This window comes from Lissotriton helveticus, chromosome 2_1, assembly GCF_964261635.1.
Source record: "Lissotriton helveticus chromosome 2_1, aLisHel1.1, whole genome shotgun sequence".
Classification (NCBI taxonomy): Eukaryota; Metazoa; Chordata; class Amphibia; order Caudata; family Salamandridae; genus Lissotriton; species Lissotriton helveticus.
The window spans coordinates 794,990,101-795,014,400 of NC_136059.1; positions in this window are offsets into that span (position 1 = coordinate 794,990,101).

The window sequence follows — 24,300 nt, forward strand, 5'->3', positions numbered from 1 at the left end:
GGCCTCGGTACTTATAGTGGATGCCCCTCAGTCATGGTGGCGGGTGTCCGCAATGGGTAACTGCAGTACAGAGGTCCCCCCCCATTGACTTTGGGGCCTCCACCATGAGTGTGGAGGCTCTTAGCGAATCAAGCCTTCAGCCTCTTCTCTGGAAGTCATATTCCTTTGGCGGGGTAGGCTGCAGCTGGAGGGGGTTCACTGTCATTGAACACCGGTCGGCGTTGGACCAGCTAAATCGGATTTGCGGCTGCAGAAAAGAACACAGTGGGAGCTGCAGCAAACTCGGGGCAATTCCCCCTTTGACAGGTTCGTCTTGGTCTTCTGTTGGTTCTCCAGACAATATCTTTAAAAAAGATTCTGAATCCCAGGTTTTAGGGTTAGGCAGGAGAAGTACATTCCGACACCAGGTAAAATTCCGAGACCTTGCAAACAACACTTGGGGGGCAGGATTCACTCCACAGAAGCCACCAGCGGTCCAGAGCAGTTTCAGGTGAAACCTTTCAGCAGGGCCCATTCAGTAAAGTGGGATTCTTGCAGTGTTTGTGTCCCTGTAGCATAACAAGCAGTCAGCCACTGACCTTGTAGTCAACGTCTCAGTGATGGGTACAACTGGGAGAAAGTCGAACCCTTGGGGTTCTCCTCACAGTTCTTAACAGTAGGTGCAGACTTTTTGTCTTCTACAGGTCCAGTAATGTTCTGAAGAGGGTGCCCGATGGGGTCACATTCATGCCTGCCAATGTTCTGTGGAGGCGGTGAATCCTGGTCCTTCTATGACCTGTAGCAAAAAGAATTACGGGGATAACCCTACCCACTTTTGCAGCAGTTCCTGTATGCCCTACTGCGAACAATTTCACAGTGCTCCTGTCTATCTAAATTCACCATGTCAGAACCTTTCCTCCTTTGTGGTGTGTCCAGGGAAATTAGTACACCCTAACCTGTGGTCACTCCAAATCAGTTGTGGGGGCTGCTCCTCTCCAACTGGCAAGCAGCGTGTGAAACACGGATGCAGGAAGTTAAACAGTATTTTGGGTCCTTTCAATATAGATGTTTTTGCATCTAAGTTATCAACACAGTTGGACATATTTTTCAGTCGGAGACCAGATCTGCAGACTCTAGCTACACATACATTTCTCTAAGATTGGTCTGTGGAAACTAAATATGATTTCCCTCTTTTTTATTGACTTCCAGGTGCTTGGCTGAGATTCACAGACAGTTGGCGGGGGTGGTGGTGATTACACTGTTGTGGAGAAGTCAACCCTGGATCCCAATTCTCCTTCAGTTATAGATAGATTGTCCAATTCTGCCCCCGATATTTCTGCAGATCTGCAGATTTTGAAGAGTTCATATGGGCGGATTCACAGCCTCATCAGCCAGAGCAGGTTGACTCTGGTGGATTGGAATCTTCTAGGGCTTCCTCAGATGTGCCAGGACTTGAGAAGGAGCCTCCATGGTAAATTAAAGCTTCTTCTGCGAAAGACACACTCAGGACTTACATGACAGCTTGGGGAGCATGGCTTGGCTGGGATCTAGAATGTAGTGAATATCCCATATCAACAGACATAACTATGATTTTGAACAGCATGGCTTCAATGGCAACCAGTCAGAAATGATTTAGGAACAATAATAACTTTTGGTGAGCATATCTGCCAGATGTGAAAAGGTGGACTGTAAGCCAATAGGGGAACATCCCTTGGTGTGTACATGATGAAGGGGGTGAAATACATGACTCCTCCTTAACCCAGATACCCATCTATGTGAGGTTAATCTAGTGCTGAATTTGCATGAGACATGGGGTGATAATGTTAAGCTATCTTTTAATTTACTCTCTGCTGAGTTGGTGACACTGTGAGTTGAGAAGTCATTAGAATTATGTGGAATTAACTAAGGGTATGAGGACATAAGTTCCGCAGCTGCTAAAAACCTTGCATAAACCTTTTATGCTGTAACATCGTGTACATCGTGTACTCCTGTAACATCGTGTATTTTAAGTGGATGAGTTAAGGGGATAATGGTATTAGCAGGGGTATACATGGGTCACTTTGGGGCACACTCACTAAGAGGAGCAATGGCATCTAAAGGAGTCTCCAGCCTCTTCTATTATTAGAGCTACTTCTGATAAATGGTTTTCATCCCGAGCAGCTAACAAATACAAATACATTAAATGCTGCAAGAGTTATCCCCTCAGACATGGTCATCAAATTGTAATTTTCATTAAGCTTGTACTTTCACTCTGACTCCTGACATCCTGCACTCAAGCTACTCTGCTCTTCTTTCCCAGTCCTGTGCTCACATACACAGCGTGGCTAACAGGACGTTCTGCCGTATGACCAGACAGCAGTTATCTTTTCTGTATGGTCATTGGTCATATTGTAGGCTATATGCTGTCAGTCATCTTGTGCAAGTGTTTTAGAGAGGTGTGTGCCCTTGGCTTAATTGCTGTTACTTCAAGGGTCTGCACAGCAGCAGTGCTGTACCCTGCCCTACGCATGATGCAAAACCTCTATGTTCAAGACCCTTTGAATTATGTACGAAGCTGGTTTCTAAGTCCAAGAGCTACTTATTGACAGATGATAAGCTACCAGTTGCTCCAGAGCTAACTGTTGGAGACACCATTCTAAAGCCTTTTGTACTGGGGCTAGGTTAGAGGACATTTTGAAATCTGCTGATTGGTCCAGGGTAGCAACCTTTAAAACTTTTTCTTGCAAGCCTGTAGAGCATGCAGCAATGACTGTGCTTGGTAAGCTTTGAGTATGCAATATATGAGCCACTGTTTGCTAATAAAATTGCAGATTCTCCTAGCAAGTTGTGAAGGAGAGTCCTTATTTTATTGAAGACATGGAAGTGAGTACTATCCAACCACTGTAAAGTTTTTCTCACCCTGAGAGAGAAGTCTGACTTTTTGATTGTTCCTTGTGCCCTCCTCAACTAATCAACATACAATCTGAGTTGTAAAGGCCTGGAGTGCAATGGGTGAATTCTACCCGGAATGGACATCCCAGAGGGAGACTAAACAGAGACATGATCATGTAGTTTGGTTGTGTTTAGGATTTTTTTCTGCGATTTTTGTTGTTTGCTATAGCAAAGGGCTTTTGAACTAAGAGGATGCACCAAGTAAAGAAGAGGAGTTTGTGGTTTCTGGCCCGTATATACTGGACGTAACTGACTCTTTGATTGTCACTTCCTGTAGACAAATTGTATTTTGGGATATTGAGGGCCAGATGTAGGTAATCAGATTTTACCGATTCTTAAATACTGAATTTTACCGATTCGGTATTAAAAAATCGGTAAATGAGATGTAGGTAAAAAATCGGTATTTTGTACCGAATCGGTAAAAGTCGGTATCGGACTTTCGGAATTTACCGAATCGGTATTTACCGAATCGGTATTTCCCAAATCGGTATTTCCCATTCATCCCTATGGGCCCAAAGGCCCATAGGAATGCATTGAAAATACCGATTCGGTAAATACCAAATCGGTAAATACCGAATCGGTAAATTCCGAATCGGGAAGCAAGCAAAAGTGAAACTAATGAAAACAGCCAATCAGGTGCTACCACCCTCCCCCTCCCAACCAGGAAGTGGCTACCCAGGCAGCTGCAACTCATTAGAAGGTTCTGGAGAGGCAGTCAGAGCTGAGCAGAGACACAGAGGAGCAGGGAGGGATTTTTGTGAATTTACCTCAGTGAAAATGGCTAGCAGCAGTGAGAGCCAGAAGGCAGAGAGGAAAAGGAAAGTGAAGTTTATCAGCATGGAGCTGCAGGTACTAATGGAGGAGGTGGTTAGAGTCCACAAACAACTTTTTGGCAAGCAGTCCCTCACTGTACCTGAGTCAGCTAAACGCAAGATGTGGCTACACATTGGTGAAAGGGTCAATGCTGTGGGAGTCACCAGCAGGAGCATTGATGACCTCAAGAAACGCTTCTACGACATCAGGAGCCTCACCAAAAAAAGATGGCAGAGCTACACAAGCAGGCTGGTCTCACCGGTGGAGGCAGGAACCCAGCGCCCCCTGACTGACTTGGAGGAGTTGGTGGCGTCAACCATCGAGCCAGACAGTGTAGTGGGACTGGGAGATGTGGGCAGCTCAGCCAGAGCCAAAGCAAAAGGTAAGACGCATGCGCAGCATGACACCCCATACCAACCAGCTTCCCTTTACCCTTTGTGCACAGGCCAACCCCAGTCCAGTACAGCTAGCACTATACAGGAGCAATGCATTATGGGAAATGTAGTCAGCTAATATAAGACCATGTGTACCTGCACAGACATCAGCAAGGCAGTGAAAGTAATGCAGATTAATGAAAGTAAAATGTGTAAAGAATTTATTATAGTGACTGTGACACAGTAGCACTCAGTTGACATACGCTTATTTATACCTAGGGGCAACATCAGCCAGTCAAGCCACACCAACAGCAGGGACTGCAGCAGCGAGGGAGGACAGTGACGAGGCAGGGCCAAGCCATGCCCATGCCTCGCAGGAGGAAGAGGACACAACTGCCATCACCCAGGAAGAGGAGACAGTCCAGACCCCCAAGTTTCCCCACTCCCCACACCTTTCCCAATCCCCTTCATTGGTATTCTCTCCTGAGACCTCCCCATCAATGTTACTGCCTGCACCTGCAACCTCACCAGCCAGGAAGCGAGTCGTGGCCCCACTGCCAGTGATGGAGGCAGCAGAGGTTGAGGCTCAAGAAACTGCACCTGTGAGTCCTGCTGCACTGCAGCCCACCACTGAATCCTTCACCATGCGCAGACGTCAACGCAGGCCCAGCAGTGCAGGTGGACCTGGAGATGGCACTGTGTTCCGTGGGCTGGAGGGGAGCATGGTGCGCATCCAACGCATGCAGGGGAAAGCAATACAGGCCTGCCACCGCCAATTTGTGTCCTAAACCAACAAATTGGAGAAATGGGGAAGGGCATCAGCAACATGGTAGAAAGCAACACGGAGATATCCAAAACCAATGCTGACCTAGCTGCAGGAATGCAGCAAATGGGTACTGCAATCACCCAGCTGCGCACAAAACTGGACAGCATGGAGCACACAAGGCGCAGGGACGCCCGTGTAAACAATAGGGCCATGAATCGCCTGGCCACAGCCACAGCACAGCTATGCCGTAGAGGCACTAACATGCAGGAAAGCCTCACTCAAAACACGGGCGAGGTCACCAGGGGCATGACCAGGATCACCAGTGCCCTCGAGGCAATGATTATATCTCAAACTGCACAGAATCCTGCCCTGGATGTGGCTGAGGGAGACGACAGCAGTAGCCGCAGCAGCTTGGCAAGCGCTGTGGTTCAGCCTCGTAGGAGCAGCAGGCGCCCAGCTGAGCCTGCAGGCCATGAGGAAGACAGTGAGCAACATCCCAGTGGCTCTGGGAAGCGCGGGCGCAAATGACTTTGCCGGTGTGGGTGATGTAACCCAGGACATGTTGTCCCCACTTTTCTTTACTTTAATTTGTTGCACTTAAGTGTTTTAACATTGTGGCAACATAAAAATACGTTGGTCCTATACACAACCTGTCTGTGTCTCATTACTTACTCAGAAATAGTTGCTTGTTATTTCCTCATGTCTGTATCTGCCATCACTTGGTGTTGTCACTCCAGCAGGTTGTCTGTCAGGCACAGCATTGTCGTCGTCATGATCCTCGTAGTCAGACAACTCCACCTCAGTACCCTTCCTCACAGCCAAGTTGTGCAACATGGCACAGGCAGCAATTATCTTGCAGCAGGTGATGGGGGTATACTGCCTTGCACCTCCACTCTTGTGAAGGCATCTAAATCTGCTCTTCCAGATGCCAAAGGTCCGTTCTACCACATTCCATGTACTTTTGTGGGCCCGGTTATACCTCCTTTGGCTGGGTGTGGAGGGGTTGAGGTAGGGAGTGAGGATAAATGAACGTAGGGCATATGCACTGTCTTCCAAAAGGGAAATGGGAATACATTACTCACATGCATACTTGTAATTCTTACTGCAATAGGTGTTGAAGGGGTCGCACACTGTGTCTTACCTAGGAGGTATCCTTCGGCAAATTCCCCTGCAGACAGCCGTGCATAGATGCAGCTGTTCTGAAAAATATAGGAGTCGTGGGTACTCCCAGGGAATTTCGCAACAAGGTTTGTGATGACGAACTTTGCATTGCAAATCACCTGTACATTGATGGTGTGGGTGGACTTCCTATTACTGTAGATGTATTCTGTGGCAGCAGGGGGACAAATGGGGATGTGCGTGCCATCAATGCAGCCGATGATATGGGGAAATCTAGCCATCTGGTAGAACTCAGATTTGGTTTGCACCAGTTCAGCATGGGTGGCTGGAAAAGAAATGTAATGCTCCATCCTCTGCAACATGGAGTCAAGGAATTTGCGAAAAAACCTTGAAAGGGTGCTCTGGGTCACCCCACCCACCACAGCAACCACGCTCTGGTAGCTCCCAGACGCGAGCAGGAGGAGGCTGCACAGCACCTGTACATGGGGTGGAATTGCATGTGCCCTTGGGGTAGTGTGCTGCAACAGTGGTTGTAGGTCCAACCTGTACCTCTGCAGTATCTCTTCCTCTGTGAGCATGAACAGGGTCACCCTCTGCCTGTAGACCTGCTCCTGTCTCAGCCATTCCCTCTCTCCTTCCTCCTGTAGCCGTAGCCGTCTTGCAATGACATAAAATGCCGCCATTGTGCAAACAGAATTGCATTTTGGGTCCATTTTTATAGGCTGCACCTGGTTACCACCTGATTTGAATCCATGGTAAATACCGACTCTTAAATACCGAATTTGAAGCAAATTCGGTATTTCAGAGCTTACCTACATCTCAATCTTCAATTTTACCTATTCTTAATTACCGAACCGGTATTTTACCGAATCGGTATTTTACCGATTCGGTAAATTTCCCGAATCGGTAAATATTCCGATTCGGTATTTTACCGAATCGGTATTTTCCGATTTGGTAAAGATTCTGATTCGGTATTTTACCGATTCGGTAAATTTTCTGATTCGGTATATTTACCGATTTGGCCTAATTTCTATCTCCTACATACCGATCGCTCAATACCGGTCGGTAACGGCCGAAAAAAACGATTTTCGGCCGTTACCGACCGGTAAAGGGATACCTACATCTGGCCCCTAGTTCTTTAAAGTGCTATGCAATAAACAGTGAGAAAAGACTGCATAATTTTCGCCTTCGTGTCTTTAATAAAATCAGGATTTTCCTTTACAACTGGCTAGGAGAATCTGCAATTCTCTTGAAAACAAGATAACAGGTAAACAGTGTCCCTAAATAATGCATTTTATAGAGCTTTAAAGAGCAGACCTAGCAGACCTAAGTCAAAAGCGCAAATGTGAATATGGATCCCTACTGGTAAGTGATTGCATCAAACTATTCAAACCTAGGTGTATCTGGACCAGAGAAGTAGACTGAGATTTAAAAAAATACTTCCCAAAAAATTTATATTGGGCCATGTCAAGCGATGGCTGGCTGCAACTTGTCTGAGAGGGTCTTCTGTTCATACATTAACGAGGGGAACGATTTTGCCGGAATAATAGCCAGAATGGGAAAAGTTGATGGCTAACAAGTTTGAGCTCTAATTTTAAGGTCGGTAGTTAGATTTTGTAAGAATTCATGTTGATAAATGTAGCTTCCATGATTATTGATCCATAAGACAAGCGCAACCAAATGAAAAAAATGAGGACGTTCAATGGGGGTAGAGTTCAGGACCCAAGTGCCCGATTTTTATTGTTCATAACCAAAAAAAAAAATTATACAAATCAAGAACGGACAACAATCTTTGAAGCTGTAACCACTGCCTTGTTAAGACGAAAACAATAAAGATTAATCTGTTTTCAAGATAAATGAATTTCTGCTTGTTGGTAATGCAGATTGAAATAAAACGTTCACGAGCATGCCTCTGGCCACAGCGTGTGTTCTCTCCAGCATTTAACATGATGTTCTAATACAGCATTACTCCCACGCGTGGCAAACTCCGAGACCGCGGGTCTTTGTTCGAAAATAAAGGATTCCCTTCCAGAGGGCTGTCACATGTTGGTGAAATGTATGATTAGCTAGTCTTGAAGAAATCCAAGGACAAAGCACAATAATGAAGCTCGGCTATCCTTGCATACGAAGCCAAATGATTCACACTGTTCAGAAAACCTGTTGCGAAGGTCTCTGCCAATGTGAACCATCTGTAGGGAAAAAAGAAACATTCTTTCAAAACAGGAAGTACGTCTATGTTTGGAAGGTAAAAGGCAGGCAAACAGCACAAACTAAGGGAATATTTGCGGAGTAAGGTATAGAAATCTACAATTAAGCTGTATGTATCAGACATTACCTCAATGTGGTATAATTTATTTTTTTATAAACTATTTCAAGAGTGACAGTACAAAACGTCCATATAGGAAGTAGGCATGCCGAAGCGACGTACGTTTGTGTGTGCAGCCTACCTGATCTTGCTCTTTCTTATCTTCATGGCTTTGCCCCTTAGCTTTACAGTAGCTGGTGATGTTGCAGACACATTACTTGAAGGGCCAAGGCAACATTTCGCCAGGTTGTGGCAACCTTGCTTACCCGGTGTTTTCCTTGAGGTTTTATTCCACTGACAGCTGAGGTGCTTACTGTTGATTGCCTCGTGCCTCGTCCATGTCCCAAGCACAGTGTCTGCAGGCTTCCATAAGTGTGTCTGTTTGATCATGCTTCTGGAGTGTGCTTTAGGTAATTACACCCCAGCTGGTCTTTATAGACGCTGTTTTGAGCAGAAACCTATCCATGCTGGGTGCTGTAGTCTTGTTTTCCTTCAATTGAACTAGGCAGACACATCTGAAATTGATTATTTGTAAATTAAAGGTTCAGGACTGGAGACAGTGTTGTTAATGACTGGGAGTGAGGTGGTCATCCTAGTTGTGCAGTTCCAGTCAAGAGGCAGCCAGTTAGGGGGGCGTGGCTTGCGCGCCGCTTCAGCATGGCGTGTCGCGCTTGAGCTCCAGGGCGGTTCAGGTCCGTTGGAGGCTTTTATCCGCATTCGGAGGGCCCCTCTTCAGCGGGACAGCTCTTCTGGACAGTGGAACATGCTGGGAGCAGTTTGACTTCTTTTTCGGCGATTTTCCAATACGGCCGACTTCATTCCTATCAGGCTGCAGTGACGCTCGTTTCCTTGACGGGCGGCCGCCATCTTCTCGCCTGTGACGGCGCACGACTTTTCTCCTCAGAATTGTCGCACTGGATACATTCTTGCCGGTTCAGCAGGATATCTGGCTCAATTAACCTCCAGTGACTTCATCTGGTAACTTTTTGCTTTTTTCTTCTTTTTTTCTCTTCTTTGCTGCTGCTTGGCTGGCTATTTTGTTGCTGACGCTTTGGCTACCTCAGTGCAGCACTCTGAAATTAGTGCTGCTTTTTGCTTACGTTGTGCACCTCTGCTTTGACTTTTTGGTATTTACAAGGCTCTTTTTGGTCATTCCTGCGACCACTTTACATATAAGACCGCCTTTTTAGATTATTTGGCTCTGTCTGCGTTCCAGACACCTTATTTATTGATTTCTTGGTGTAGAATACGCTCTTTTTGACCTCTCTTCTCCCTCAGGGGGGTGTTTATTTTTCTTTGTGGCAGTTGCTTCATGGCTGGAATTATGGGTCGTTCCTCAACGACTAAAGACTCGAAAGATGCTGGTGCCTCTCTTAAAAGGCTTAAGCCAGTGTCTCCTACGCCTGAGTCTTCTCAGTCAGATACCAACTCCACTCTTGACACTATATTAACGCGCCTTAATGAGGTTCATGATATTGCGCAGTCGACAAAGACTAACACGGATTTATTGCAAGTGGAGGTATCTGCTATTAGAAATGACTTTAAGGCACTCTCTATTCGTGTTTCAGCCACGGAGACACGTATCAGTGGTGCGGAGGATAACATGCAGAAACAATCCAGGTCTCTCGTCCACTTAGAGCGCTCAATGGCGGCATTGCGCAAGGATCTCACTGAGCAGGAGGACCGTAATCGTAGATCCAATCTGCGCATTTTTGGTTTGCCGGAAGATGCAGAGAAATCATCTTCTTCTATGATTGATTTCTTATATCAATGGATTCCTTCTACTCTACAAATCTCATTCCAAAGAGACTTTGAAATAGAAAGGGCCCATCGTGTCCCCACTTTTCGCTCAAAATCTGCGACACAGCCAAGAGCGATTATTTTTAAGCCACTGCGTCATCAACATACGGAGCAAATTCTTGCTCACATGCGGAAGGCTAAATCTATTTCCTGGGAAGGCCATCGAATTTCAATTTCTCAGGACTTTGCCAGAGACACAGTCATAAGAAGGAAGGGTTTCCTCAATCTTCAAAAACGTCTTTCTGAGATGAACATTCCCTTTTCCTTCTCTGGTCCATCGAAATTTCGCATTACCTTCAAGGGTCGTTCCAGAATTTTCGACGAACCGGCAGACCTCGCTTTCTTCTTGGACAATCAGATGGAAATACAGATGGAGATCCAACGGGCGACTACGATGGATCCTGGTGCTTCGGGCACTTGAAGTGTAGACTTCTGTCTCCTCTGTTCTCTCTTCTTTTTTAGATAGATTGACTTAATTTTATCTTATGTTTTTTTTTGTGGTGGTTTTATCTTCCCTGTTTGTTGGTATATTGGTGGTGTTTGTTTTTGGCTCTACCAATGGCGTTTTTGATCTCTCTTACCTATTCTTTTCCTGTCTGATGTTTTTTCCTTTTTCTTTATAGACTAGTTGTTTTCGGTTGTGTGTATTCCCATATTTTGTTTCTTCTTACCAGATGCCTTCTTCTTTCTGCGATTTTTTCCTTTCACTGCATCTTTCTCTGCACGCGTCTTCTCTTTTCTCCTGGTCTCCAGTTTGCGATTTTTTCTCTTCCTTTTCATGTTTGTAATCTCCTTCTCCGTGGGTTTCCTTTTTCTGTCTATTTTTCTTAATTCCTCATACATTTCTGTTTTCTTTTTCTTTTTTCTTTCAGTTACTAGTAGTTTGACTGTTGTTTATAATCCACTGGTACTATTTCATTGCTTGTTTACTTTTCTACCATGTTCGAATTTCTACGTTTCATTTCCAAGATTTTGCCTTTATTTGTAGAGTGTTTCTTCTCTTTTACACTGACTGCATTCACATAGTTGTACTCCTAAGCTGTATTTAGGCTATATTTAGGATGTTTCTCTTTAGGATTTATCTCTTTTCTAGTTGATTCACTTCATTTTCTATTTGTTCCATAGATTTATGGATTACGCTGTTTTGATGGTTCTTAACTGTTTCTGTTGATTAGGTCATGCTCTTTCCCTATATAGTACTTTATTAGTTCCCTGGTGTATGACCTACTCCTTGTTCTTAGATGCTAGTCTTAAAGGCTGCCTTCTTTTATACGGTTATGTTTCCCCTCATTCTCTGTGTTTAGGTGTTTCCTGATTATCTATTGCATGCTACCAGACTTCTGTACTCTAGGAAATGCTGTTTTATTGATTCTTATGCATTTTTCTTTGCCTATTTCCTGTATTCCTGTTTTAGAGTATCTATTATTACTGATGATTTTATGTTTTTTTTTTGTTTTTTTACTTAGAGTTCGTTTTACATGCTTTTTCTCCACAGGTAGCCTATTTATTTATATTTACTCTCGCTTACACTTTTCAAGTTTATGCTTTTAGATAATGTTGCTATTATTAAAGCTTCTTCCAGATATTTTTCCATTTGATATCTCTTTCGAGCCCTGTCTTTTATTGGGGCTGAGTATACTGCATTGTCTTCTCCTCATAACGGTTCCTTGATCCCCCTTTTCACGTTCCCCCGAGTATGACTTTGGTCTTTTTCAGACCTCCCTCCTTTGCTCTTCTCCCCTTTCTTCTCTCCTTTTCTTGCTCTTTCTTAGATTTTCTTGCTCCTTGGACTTCTTCATTGCCCTTCCTTTTTTCAATGTTTTTGTGTGATGTTTGGGGGTTTGTTACTACTATGTTTGTTCTTATATTACCATCTATGTCTCTTCCTTTTGTTCTCCTACATAGATCATGCCTGGTTTAAATGTCTTATCCCTTAATGTTAAGGGTTTAAATCACCCAGTTAAGAGGTCAAAAATGTTAAACTACTGCAAATCTCTTGCATCAGATCTTGTACTTTTACAGGAAACAAAGGTCTCGAGTAGGGAGGCCCTATTCCTGAAGAAGGAGTAGGTTTCGGATGTTGCCTGTTCAGATGCATGTGGTAAAAGGAATGGGGTTATTACGTTGCTTTCTAAAAAAATCTGGCTTGTCTATTATTTCTTCCGAACAAGATACAGAGGGTCGTTGGCTATTGTCTAAGTTGTCTGATGGTAATGTTGATCTCTATGTCATGAATATTTATGCCCCTAATAAAGATGATCCGCTGTTTTGGAAAGGGGTGACTAAAAAATTGCATGACACTCCTCATTCTGGTAATCTTATTGTTGGTGGAGATTTTAATTTACCAATGGATCCACTTCTTGATAGGAGTTCAGCCTTTCATTTCCGCCCTCCGAAAGCGCATAAACAAATGACTAATATGTGCTCTCTTCTTCATCTTCAAGATGTATGGCGTCTTTTTAATCCCTCTGGTAGTGATTTTTCCTTTTTCTCCTCCCCTCATTCTACTTTTTCGCGTATTGATTATCTTTTGGTACACTCCTCCCTTCTTCAATCCTCTTCTTCTCCTCTTATTCATCCCATTTTGATTTCCGACCATGCCGCAACTTCTTTCACGCTCTTGTCCTTTGCTCCCATGCCGAGATCTCGTTCCTGGAGACTGAATACGGAACTTCTGTATGATGATTCCCAGGTTTCTGAGTTTTCTGAGGACATTCAGACTTTTTTTCTTGAAAATGAGGGCTCAGTAGATTCCCCGGTGATGCTCTGGGATTCCTTTAAATGTACGTTTCGTGGTCACGTCATTCAATCTATGGCCAGGAGGAATGCTGTGATTAAGAAAGAGCTAACGGATTTGGCTAGTGACATTAAAACACAAGAATCTCTTTTTCGTCATTCCAAAGATAAATCCTGTCTTCAGTCCATTAAACAATTGAAATATAAATACAATTCTATGGTCACTAAAAGAGCTCATATTGGACTTCAAGCTCAAAAATCTAAAGCGCTCTTACGAAAAAAGCAAGCGGGCAAGGCTCTGGCAGCCACGCTAAAATTTCAGGAATCTATGCGTACCTCTTCCCGGATTTCTTCTATTAATGACCAATCGGGTTCTAAGAAATTCCAGACTGAGGACATTTTGGAAGTATTCCGTGATTTTTATAATAACTTATACACTCCTTCTAATCAGGCCTCTTTTGAGCAATGTCAAGAATTTCTACACACTATCCCCATTAAATCGGTTTCTGTGGAAGACAGTGCCTCTTTGAATGGTCCAATTACCCTTGATGAAATAACCGCTGCTATTAAAGACACTCGTTCTGGGAAAGCACCAGGTCCGGATGGATACCCTATTCTATTTTACAAAACCTTTCTTCCGGTACTTGTCCCCAAATTAAAGTCTGTTTTTGATGCTTTCATTAAGGATGGTTCTGTATCTGGTTCTTCTGCTGATGCTACCATTGTAGTGATTCCAAAAGAAGGGAAAGATCATTCAGACCCCAAAAATTTCCGACCTATTTCCCTGCTCAATATGGAAGCTAAGATCTTTGCGAAGATCTTAGCTAAGCGTCTAGAACCCTTTATTCCTCATCTGATCCATCCCTCGCAAACAGGGTTTGTAAAGGGTCGTCTGGCGCGTGACAATATTCGCACGTTTTGTCATATTCTCGGAGCAGCTAAACGCTCCCAGCTTCCGGCCGCGGCTTTGGCACTCGATGCTGAAAAGGCCTTTGATAAGGTTTCTTGGCCTTTCCTGCGTGCTGTGTTATGTGCTCATAATCTTGGAGACTCCTTCATTCAAATGGTTATGTCTCCTTACTCTTCACCTCGAGCTAATATACGAGTTAATGGTGCTACTTCATCCTTTTTTCATCTTCGACAAGGTACTAGGCAGGGCTGTCCTCTATCCCCCTTTTTATTCTTGCTATCCATTGATCCTCTTCTCCGGATGATTAACCTCCACCCTGATATTAAGGGTTTTTCTTTTGGTCCTCACTGTCTCAAAACAGCTTCTTACGCAGATGATGTTCTTATTTTTTCTGATGACATTACCTTAGCCATTCCTGCTATTGCTGATGTGATTTCTCGCTTCTCCAAGGTTTCTGGATACACCCTAAATAGGGATAAAACTGAGATGTTCCCTCTAAATGCGTACTGCTTCTCTCATCATATGGGAGCTGCAGGCTTCAAATGGCAATCTAAACAGTTAAAGTATTTGGGTATTTATTTCTGTTCTTCCCTCTCTGCTACCACCTCTTACAATGAATCTCAAACCATTCTTAAAGTACGACATCTTTTGGACACCTGGTCTCCGAAGCACATTTCTTGGTGGGGTCGTATGCAAACGCTTAAAATGGTGGTTACCCCTATCATCAATTTTGTCTCCTCTATGCTCCCGGTTAATCTTTCTGCATCCTTCTTTCATGAAATCGATGTTCTTACATCCAAATTCTTATGGAACGGCAAAAGGGCTTGAATTGCCTATACATTTTTACGTCAACCTTGTGATATGGGGGGTTGTAATCTTCCTAACTGGGAAAACTACCAGATTGCCTTTTTGGCGTCTCAGGGCGCCTTATGGTTCTCTTCTCCTTCTGTTCATGTTCCCTCTTGGCTGTTAATTGAACAATATCTGGCCTCCCCTTTGCCGACTGCTTCTTTTCTGACTACGAATACCCTTTCTATCCTTTTCTCCCGATCCATTATTCTAGATACTATTGCGGCGGTCCGGAAGGTTGATAAGAAAGTAGCGGTTCCACTTCATAAATCTCGATGGTCGTCTATTTGGCAAAATTCTAGAATCAAGGTTAATGTTGATCCTTCTTTCATGGCTTATTGGGCTGGTAAAGGTGTATCGCTTGTGAAACAGCTTTATGATGATCACGATCAACCTTTACCTTTTTCCTCCTTAGCGAGCCAATTTTCGTTATCTAATTTGGACTTTTATACCTTCCTTAAAATTAAGGTGGCTCTTGCTAAACTGCGCCTACATCCTTCCTCCCCCACAGTTACACAGTTACCCTCTTCCAATTGTGGGTGCAGTCTGGTCATGTTGCTTCCAAAATTTATAAATTCTTGTCATCTTCTATATTGCCTGCCTCTACTGTTGCCCAACGTAAATGGTTACGTCATTTTGATCATGCTCTTACTGATCATATTTCTTCCGACACTTGGCAGCTTCTTGGTAAGTTCTCTTTACGTAATAAAATTGCCCCTTCACTAATGCAATCTAAATTCTTCTCTATGAATCTCCTTCACTGGACTCCTGTTCGCTTGCACTCGCTGAATCTTCAAACTGATGACTTGTGTTGGAGTTGTGGGTTGCTACCTGGTGATTTCTAACATATGTTTTTTGATTGTTCCCTTCTCCGACCATTTTGGGACCTCATCCACAAATACCTTATGCTTAATTTTGGTATTCAATTCCAACTCTCTTTCCCATTCATTATTCTAGGTCCACTAGCTTCCCCGGCCCCTCTTCCTTTGGATTTCATGGAGTTGCAGTTGATGGACTTATTGCTGACTATTGCTGTGAAGGTTATTCTCATGGAATGGAAGTCTTTTTCTTCGATTTCTTATCATACATGGTGGGCTTGGGTTTCCTTTCTACGAAGCGCACATACTTCTGTTGATCAGGCTCATCTTACTCCTTCCATTTCTGCGGGTGTTTGGTCTGCTTTGGACTCATATATGGATTCAGCCTCGCAGGGGCTGGTTGCGCAATACCCCTTTGATATGTCTGTTTAAGTTGTGTGTTTTTTTTCCTTTGTAGGAAGGGTTTACGGAAGTCCATTTTCTTCTTCTCGTTCTTCTTTTCTTCTTACTTTTTCTATTCCTTCTCTCTCCTATCTCTTTCCTTCTCTTTTTCCTCTTTTTCTCTTTTCTCTTTTTTCTATATCTTCTCTTTCCCTCCCCCTTTTTTCCCCACAAATATGATCGGATAGTGATACCATTGTTCAATATGTCTACTGCATTTTAATTCCTATCCTTTATTTGTTTTGTTTATCTGACCTTAGTAGACCTAGTACATTGAATTATGGTTCGAGTTACTAGTTTTTTCTGGTCCTCATATATGGATTGTAGTTCTCTGACCTTACTGGTATCACTATTGTTTGTACCTTATTTCCTTATGTGCTCCTTAAAATAATAAATCTTTTGAAATGAAAAAATGCTGACAGCTCCCTTCCGGCAATGACATGTGCTTTTACGATTGTTGGATTTGCTTCTGTGAAAAGCGGCTTTGTTTATTAAACGCTCTGCTCATAAAAAATAAAAATAAAAAAAAGAGGCAGCCAGTTAGAAGTGGGTGCGAAAGGGCTATGTTTCCACCGAAACAGTGTGAGCTTTCGTCATTGAATGTATACTCTGCCTACTTTACAGATCACATGGGAAGAATATATCACCTTTTTCTCTTTTTTGGAACAAGCCATCAGCTTCATCCCTAACAGATGGAATCGGTGAAGCGAGTTGTGTTACTCTACTTCACTTCTCATTAGTGGCCAACTTGATACATACATATCCAGAATCGAGCTCTGATGCAGGACCAGCTGGCATGTGCATGCGATATACAAGTTAACAATATTTTTTCAGCCTCCAAATATTGCTGAAGGTGCATCTTAATTTCCCCTTTTCTTCTTCATTTGAGGGCAGGGACAGCCCCTCCACGGCTAGCAGTCCCTTCACCCTGGAGCTGAATGAGAGAAATATTTAGGCTGCATGGTAATGGGTGAAGTAGCTCAAATGAGCAATCAGCCTATTGTCAGTCAAGAGGCTTGGACCTCGACAATTTTCCTCATAATGGCAATAGAGCCCTCATCAGTATATAGCATTCTTGCTATGTCTGCAGAAGGCCGGCGTGGTTTTATGTGCGACTGTAGTGTACTTGGTGATAATACGGTGCATTCTGAGGTACTCTTTGGTACTTCCCAAGTATCCTTGAAGAGCAAGGTACTCAGGTATTTTACTGGTTTTCATACCTTATCGGAAGAACTGCTCAAAGTCCCCTGTTGCTTAGGAAGAGAAAAGGTGGGATGACCTATGTCCTAAATCCTCAGTCCTGCAATAAGCTCACACTAGTCCTTCAAAATATCCCAACCCAACTTGAATTCCAAGATTCACAGAAAGCAGTTCTTTTCACTCAATATTTCACCTAATGTTATTTACATTTGCAGTGCTGTGTTCTCTGTTCTTTCCCTTCCTTTTAACACAAGGAAATACAAGGGTTTACATCCATATAAGAAATAAATATAATGGTTTGTACCATCATCCTCTTCTCCAGATTTCCATCCAAAGCCTACGTATGGACCCCATGTTCAATGAGTAAAGCAGAAAATGATAGCTTCTGAGCGTGAATAAATTTAGTGCAGCACAGTCATTTGGAGGAAAAATTCTAATTGCATACAAGGTACTCCAGAAAATGATAAGGAGGCTGAGACATTAAGCCAATAATATGGCTTAAAGGAACTCTAACAGTTTAAGTATGGTAGAGTTTATAAATGACCAGCAACCTGACATCGTATTAATTTCTACCCAAGGAAGATATATTATAGCGATAAAATTATATGTTAGTGTGAGCTAATTGAATTTTGTATTTCACAGCAGGAAGGCATACCTACAGATCTTTTGTAGAGCTGTGTAAGGATAAGATTTATTGGAGAGTGGACTATTGCAGTTTTGGAGTTCAAAGAGTCGGAAGTGTGTCTGAGTGTATGTGAAATTAAATATAACAATGTTGTGGTGCTGGAAACCACTTCCACTAGGCTGAGAATGTCAGTTTCAACTCTGTTTAGGCAAAGGATGAGTCCTTTCATCACTGTTGGCTATGGTCTAGGAACTTGCTGGTGTTAGATCGGCTGTCTGAGTAATTTTACAAATGGAGATATGTCTGGGTGTCATTAGCGTATATCTGAAAATGGACATTATAGAGATCAAGTAGGTGAGAACAGCGGCACTTGTAACAGACGAACTGTAGCAGGATAGGGTTGATCTCTGGGCACCCAGTGCACTATGAGAGGTAAGCTCTGGAGATCCTGTAGTGTCATGAGACTGTGACCTACAACCCTTGCGGTTCTGGCCGGACTCAACAGAGGAATTCCGTAACTTGCTTGGAGGTGTGGTTATTAACATAACGTCCAGCGGTGCGGGCAGCAAGAATCAGCACAGGAGTATAATCCTGGTAACTGTATTTCCAATCGTTTAGAACGCACTCCACTGTCAGTGGTCCCACCGCCACTGGACCAATTTTAAACACAATATAACCTTGATCCGAAAGGCAGTTGCCTACAGACTTTTTGTGAATAGAGTTACATAAAGAGTAATTAACTTGGGAATTTTGATGAATTAAGCGCTCCTTCGGATCAAGGTTATATTGTGGTTATTAACATTATGACATAATGAGTGTGAAATATGTTATTGTAAGTCAAATTGGATTTATATAGCACATTACTACCTCTAATGAGGTGTTTAACTGTCTTTTGACATGTAGCCTGCTACTCCAGAACCCCAAAAGCATTAATGGTGGATTAATATAGGAAAATATGAGTTAAGTTGGGTGGGGGAAATGCGAGTCTGTTAGTTGGATTGAATAGGATAATGGAGAGATAGAAGAGGGAAGAGTCTAGAAAGTGTTATTTCAGCGATCATAGTAGTAAGATGAGGTTTGAGATGAGTAAAAGGAGAGCTGAAGGAGGGAAGAGGCTCTAGAAAGGGATTAGGGAAATCATAGTAGTCAAATGAGATTTTGGATTACTATGTGTGTGATCCTATGTTGAGTACTAAAGATGTCTGATAAAGAGCTCCTTGTGTGGTCTATTCATTTTCATGCTTCCGGGCTAGGGAGGACGCTACATCTGGCGACAAGTAGGGGATACGTTCCCTGAAAATAAGAGACTGTTCTCCCTGGGAGTTTGCAATGGTACAGAAAATTGCTTGTGCACGCCATGTGCGCCCCCAGTTGATGCAAAGCAGTGTGATGTTGGCGTAGGTGGAGTCAAAGGTCCGCTCCAGCCCAGACATGGCAGTTGAAGAATTTGAAAGCCCTACAGAGGAGCACATTAGAAAAGCCCTCAGAATTTGCTGGTAAGGCTGAAAGAAGAGATATTGTGGTGGGCCACAACACAGAGTCATTATTGATACAAAGCAAAATGCTAAAGGCAGCCATGTATGATGCAAAAAGATAACGGTAGCAACAACCAAGTGCGAGAGACAAAAGTGTTACTTACTATCGAGAAAGAAGATGACGCCTTACGCCCTCCAACTGGGCATGATGACCCAAGTGCAAGCATACAACCAGTGCTTGCAGAAGTGACAGGTACAAGTGAACAGAGTGTATTTTAATAGTCTCATACCACTTGATCTGGCAGACTAGTGTGAGCAACTCGATGACTTATTCATAAAATGGAATGAGACTATTGTTTGTACTTTTTATTTAACAAAGGGGGAGATGTAGTGTCATGAAACTGTGCGCTAGCGCCCTTGCCGTTCTGGGCGAACTCAACAGAGGAACTTGGTAACTTGCTGAAGGTGTTAAGTTGTGTTTATCAATGGTTATGACGTAATCAGTGTGCAGTGTGTGATCATAGGCTGAAAATAAAGATTTCAGTACAAAGATCCTTGTGTGGCATATTCATTTGCATGCTACCAGGTTTGGGAGGACGCTACAGATCCCACACTTGTGTGTTGGTTGCAATCACAGAGGAACAACCTAATCCAATATCTGAACTCTCTGGCATCCCAAACATGTTTTTTGAGGCAGAACAGCAAACATCATGGTTAGTAGTGTTAAAGGCCATAAAGAGCTCAAGAGTAATATGAGCAGACTCCTCACTTTTTTCCAGGGTGATGAGTAGTTTCTATCTGATGAAAGTTAATGCAGGTTCAGACCCTCTTGTGGCAGAGAAAACTAATTGAAGCACATGAACCAGTTTATTTAATATCAATGCAGTTTGCTCTCCTGAGTGATGCTGCCTTTCATGCCTCTAATACCAACGTCTTTGCAACTGTTTTTAAGAACTTAGGTTCTGGACTACTTACTGTCCTCCAAAGAATATTTAAAGGTATAGCTGCATTTTTGGGGTGTACGAAAGTGTGTTATTAGTTAGATGGAGGTATGCATCTCAAACTTATAATAATAACAAAATCACTAATAAGGTCCAGTCAAGTGTCAATCAATAAATCCTTGCTCAAACCTTGGTAGATTGGCAATATGCATTTATGTTTAACTTAGGAGACAGGTAGGAGTAAAGCATTTAATATCACCAAAACTGTAAATAAGTAAAAGGCACAAAACAATAACAATCCAAGATCGATTAAATAAAAATAGAGAATAGTTGTATCTTTAAAATATCACGAAAATAACCAAAATCCAATGTAGGGAACTGTAGATATATATATTTTAAAGATTAAATAAAAAATGTGCATTCTATCGCCAAAAAGCATAAAGCGTGACTTGGGGATATTTAGTTGTGCTGGACTGGGTCAAAGTCAGAGTTTTAGGCTGTGTAGGTTGATTGGTAAGTCTAGGTCAAAATCTTACCTTTGCACTTAGTCTCCTCTTTTGAGGGGTTTTTCTCAACGTTTAGCCCTCAGGTCCCTCAGATCTGGAATTTGCTTCGACGATGGCAGCCTGCTGCAGCACAATGCCTCAGTGAGCACTGGAAATCTTTGCCCTCAGCACCGATGGTGAGTAGCTCCAGGACTTTCAGTGGGACAAACCAGGGGGGTGAGGCTGATTCTCGAGCAGACGGAGGTGATTTTACTCTCGGTGTTGAGTCGGTCTTCTTCTGCAGTTTTTTCCCAACACTTTGTAGAAAGTTACCAAACTTTCAGAACTTCTTCTATGTGGGTTCCTTTGGGCAGAAAATGTTCCAGCAGCACCAGCCAATGGTTCAGAAGCTCTGGATGGTCTCTTAGGGCCTGAGACTCAGTTTCCCACAATCCACCAGAGCAGTCGAGGAAAATCCAGTTGTAACTGGTAAGCTTGAGCAGTCCTCTTTTTGTCTGCTGCTGGTACCTTCTTCCAGCACTTTTCTACCTCTTTCTGCTCAGGGAGTCACCTGCTTTTCACTCCTTTTCACAGTCCTTTCTTGGTGGAGCCTTGCGACTGCAGCAGGTAAGGTATTTCTGAGTGAAAGCCTTTGGTGGTGCAGTCCAAGGGTCCTGCAGGGTACTGCAGGGTACTCTGGCTTATCCAGATGTTCCAGGCAGTGATGTGAGGGGCTCCTGCAGATCTCTCATATGTATTCACCCTTCTGGGGTGGCAAGAGGGGGGAATACCCTAATTAATAGGGGTAAAGTTGCCACCCTCTGCTATGACCACTTCTGGCAAAGTGTGGCAGACCCAGAATGCACTTTGGTGGCAAAAATCTAAATGGAGACATTATCTCCTTGGAGTATGTGACAATGTAACCCAACCCAGATGTGAGGCTAACATTGGACTATGCTCCCCTTCCAGCCCCTCTCCTAATCTAATTTACGGAGCGCCCATCTTGCTGATGATCAAGAAAGTGGGGGCTGGCCTGCGTCTTGTTACATCTGTTCTCCGGCCTTTAAAGTCAGGCTTATCTCCCCAGCCCCCTTCCTCTCAATGGCTTCTCCTGGAAGCAGATCTCCTCACACCAAATAGCTGTATTGTTGCAGCCCTAGACCACTTCACTTCTAGTTAAATGGTAGCCTGGCTCCCGCTGAGAGAATCTGACCAATCAGGAGAGGCAGCTACAGTGCTGCTTTAGGTAACTTCAGGATAGAACACTCTAAACCTACTTTCCTCTAATAGTTGTAATAAACCCAACCTTGGCAAGTTGTTATATTTGTTGTAACCATTATGTTGATACTTTGAAGGAAATTGCTAGCTGATTCCCATAAAAAGTTAGACTTTATTAAGTTTAATAAAGACATCCCATATTAGCCTATGGGGCTAGCAGCACAACAATGGGAGAAAAAAGGCTGGCTGTTTTTCCCCACTAGAACATATAGAACATATTTTATAATGCCCCTGCTTTTTATAACAAGGCACCTAGGGCAAACTTTAGGAATGATATATGTAATAAAAAGGTAGTACTAGTATGGGACTTTGGAGATATCTTTAATTCCGAAGTCGAATTTGGACAACGGTATATTTGAAAACCAGCCTGCTAGGCAGGCTTGACTTCAAAATGACATCAGACACCACGGCATTGCACACTTTTTCATTGTTTTTATTGGCATTTGAAATAAAAAACATCAGAGTCGTAGGCCTCAAAACGGTTCACAATAAGATAAAAAAGGGGGGAGAGGGTGGGGGAAAAGAGGGGGGAGTGGCAGGTCAGATCCAAAGAAGCAGTACAGTATCCCATGCTTACAAAAGTTGAAAGAGAGATTTGAAAAAATGACTGAGTATGTAAAATAAAGACAGAGCTTAATGAAATCGGGCCTGTCACTGGTATCGTATGCCGACGACACCCAGTTGGTGATTGCATTTTACAAAAAAAGGTGCACCAATCTGATCAAGTTCAAAGAGGACCTCTCTGCGATTGCAGACTGGATGGTGGTGAACTGTTTGCAGCTCAACGCCAGCAAGTCCGAGATCCTGCTGTTTGCGATGGATCGGGGGTTGTGGTCCGAGCATTGTTGGTCCGACCGCCTGAAACCTGTCCCCTTGCCCAAGGAGACAGTGAAAAACCTAGGCATTTGGTTTGATAGCGGCCTGACATTTGACGCCCAATCCAAGGTAGTGGCTGGGCCTTGTTTTGGGCTTCTGCGTGGCCTGAAGCCACTGCTGGGTTTTTTCCCTCCAAAAGTTCGCCAAATTATTCTTCAGTCTACAATTTTGTCTAGACTGGATTATGGTAACTGCCTATACTTGGGTGCGAATAAGGCCAGTGTTAAGCGTCTTCAAAGGGCACAGAATGCAGCTGCCCGCATGCTGGTGGCCCTCCCTAACTCTTGCTCTGTTTCCCATGTACTTCGGAAACTCCACTGGTTGCCGGTGGAGAAGCGCATTCAATTTAAGGCGCTCTGTTTGGCGCATAAGATCTTGTCGCTGCAGGCACCCGTGGGGTTGGCGGGGCCGCTAGAGTTCTATGTGCCACGGCGTCCTTTGACATCCGCCTTAGCTCTGGTTTGTACCGAGCATGTCCTGAAAGCCAGAACGGGTGGCCGCTCCTTCAGCAGTCTGGCTGCGCAACTTTGGAACTTGCTTCCTGTTTCCATCAGAGTGATCCAGAACCACCTTGCGTTCCGGAAGGCCATAAAGACCTGCTTTTTCCAGCTTAACCCTTCTGCTCTCTGGGTCTTGTCTTGGAGTCTGCGGTCTGCGCTGGGACGCCCCGTTGCTGGGGCAGCTATGCGCATTATAAATCCGACAAATAAATAAATAAATATACAACGGTCTACCAATTTGATCGCATCAAGGGGAGGATCAAGCATCCCATGGTGATAAATGTGCACTTATAGGGGTGCTGCTTCTTCAGAGCCCAGGGATAGGGCTCCAGCAGGTATGTTCACTTCTACAGGTAATCGGGGTTGGAGGGATTTTGAAGACGTAGGTACGATAGCAGTGGTTCCCAAATATTTTTAGGGGCGGATGTCGATGGCATTGGTTCTCAGTAGTTGGACAGTTGCTCCTGACAGTAGGCCACATTCGGCATCCAGAACCAAACTCTGTGTGCAGGTCTCCTTCCCCAGTGCATGGCAATTCACCCCTTTTCCAGATGCAAAAGAACATAGCTGTGAGCATATCAGCAGGGCCTGCAGCACAAGGTGGCCAGTAATCTGTTACAGGGTATGGTGCACTGTCTGTCAATAGTCCACCCCCTTTGGACAGTCCCAGGTGATGTGCAGAAAGTAGGCCTGGGGGGACAGACACCTCACACAGCACCCTTCCGTCGCCAGTCCCATGCGCTGCACTTTTGTCGGTGTACAATACAATTGATGAAGGAACTTAAAATGGATAAGTCTCAGTCTACAGTTAGGTGAGAGAGCTTTAGCCTGCCTGCAGCAATATGTCCACTGCTCATCTGTGATGGGGGATCAATATCAAGGGCCTAGGTATAGTGGGCTGTTGGGGGTATGGATGGGTGCCTTGTCCTGCATAATGGCATACATCTGGTGACTAATTTGTGGTAGGAGGCATTTGTCAGCATGTGTTCAAGAGCATGTTGCATGGGTGGAGATTTGAGGAATGTGCCATGCATTGTTCTGCATGCTGCACATAGCTAGTGGTAAAGCAAGGTGACTAG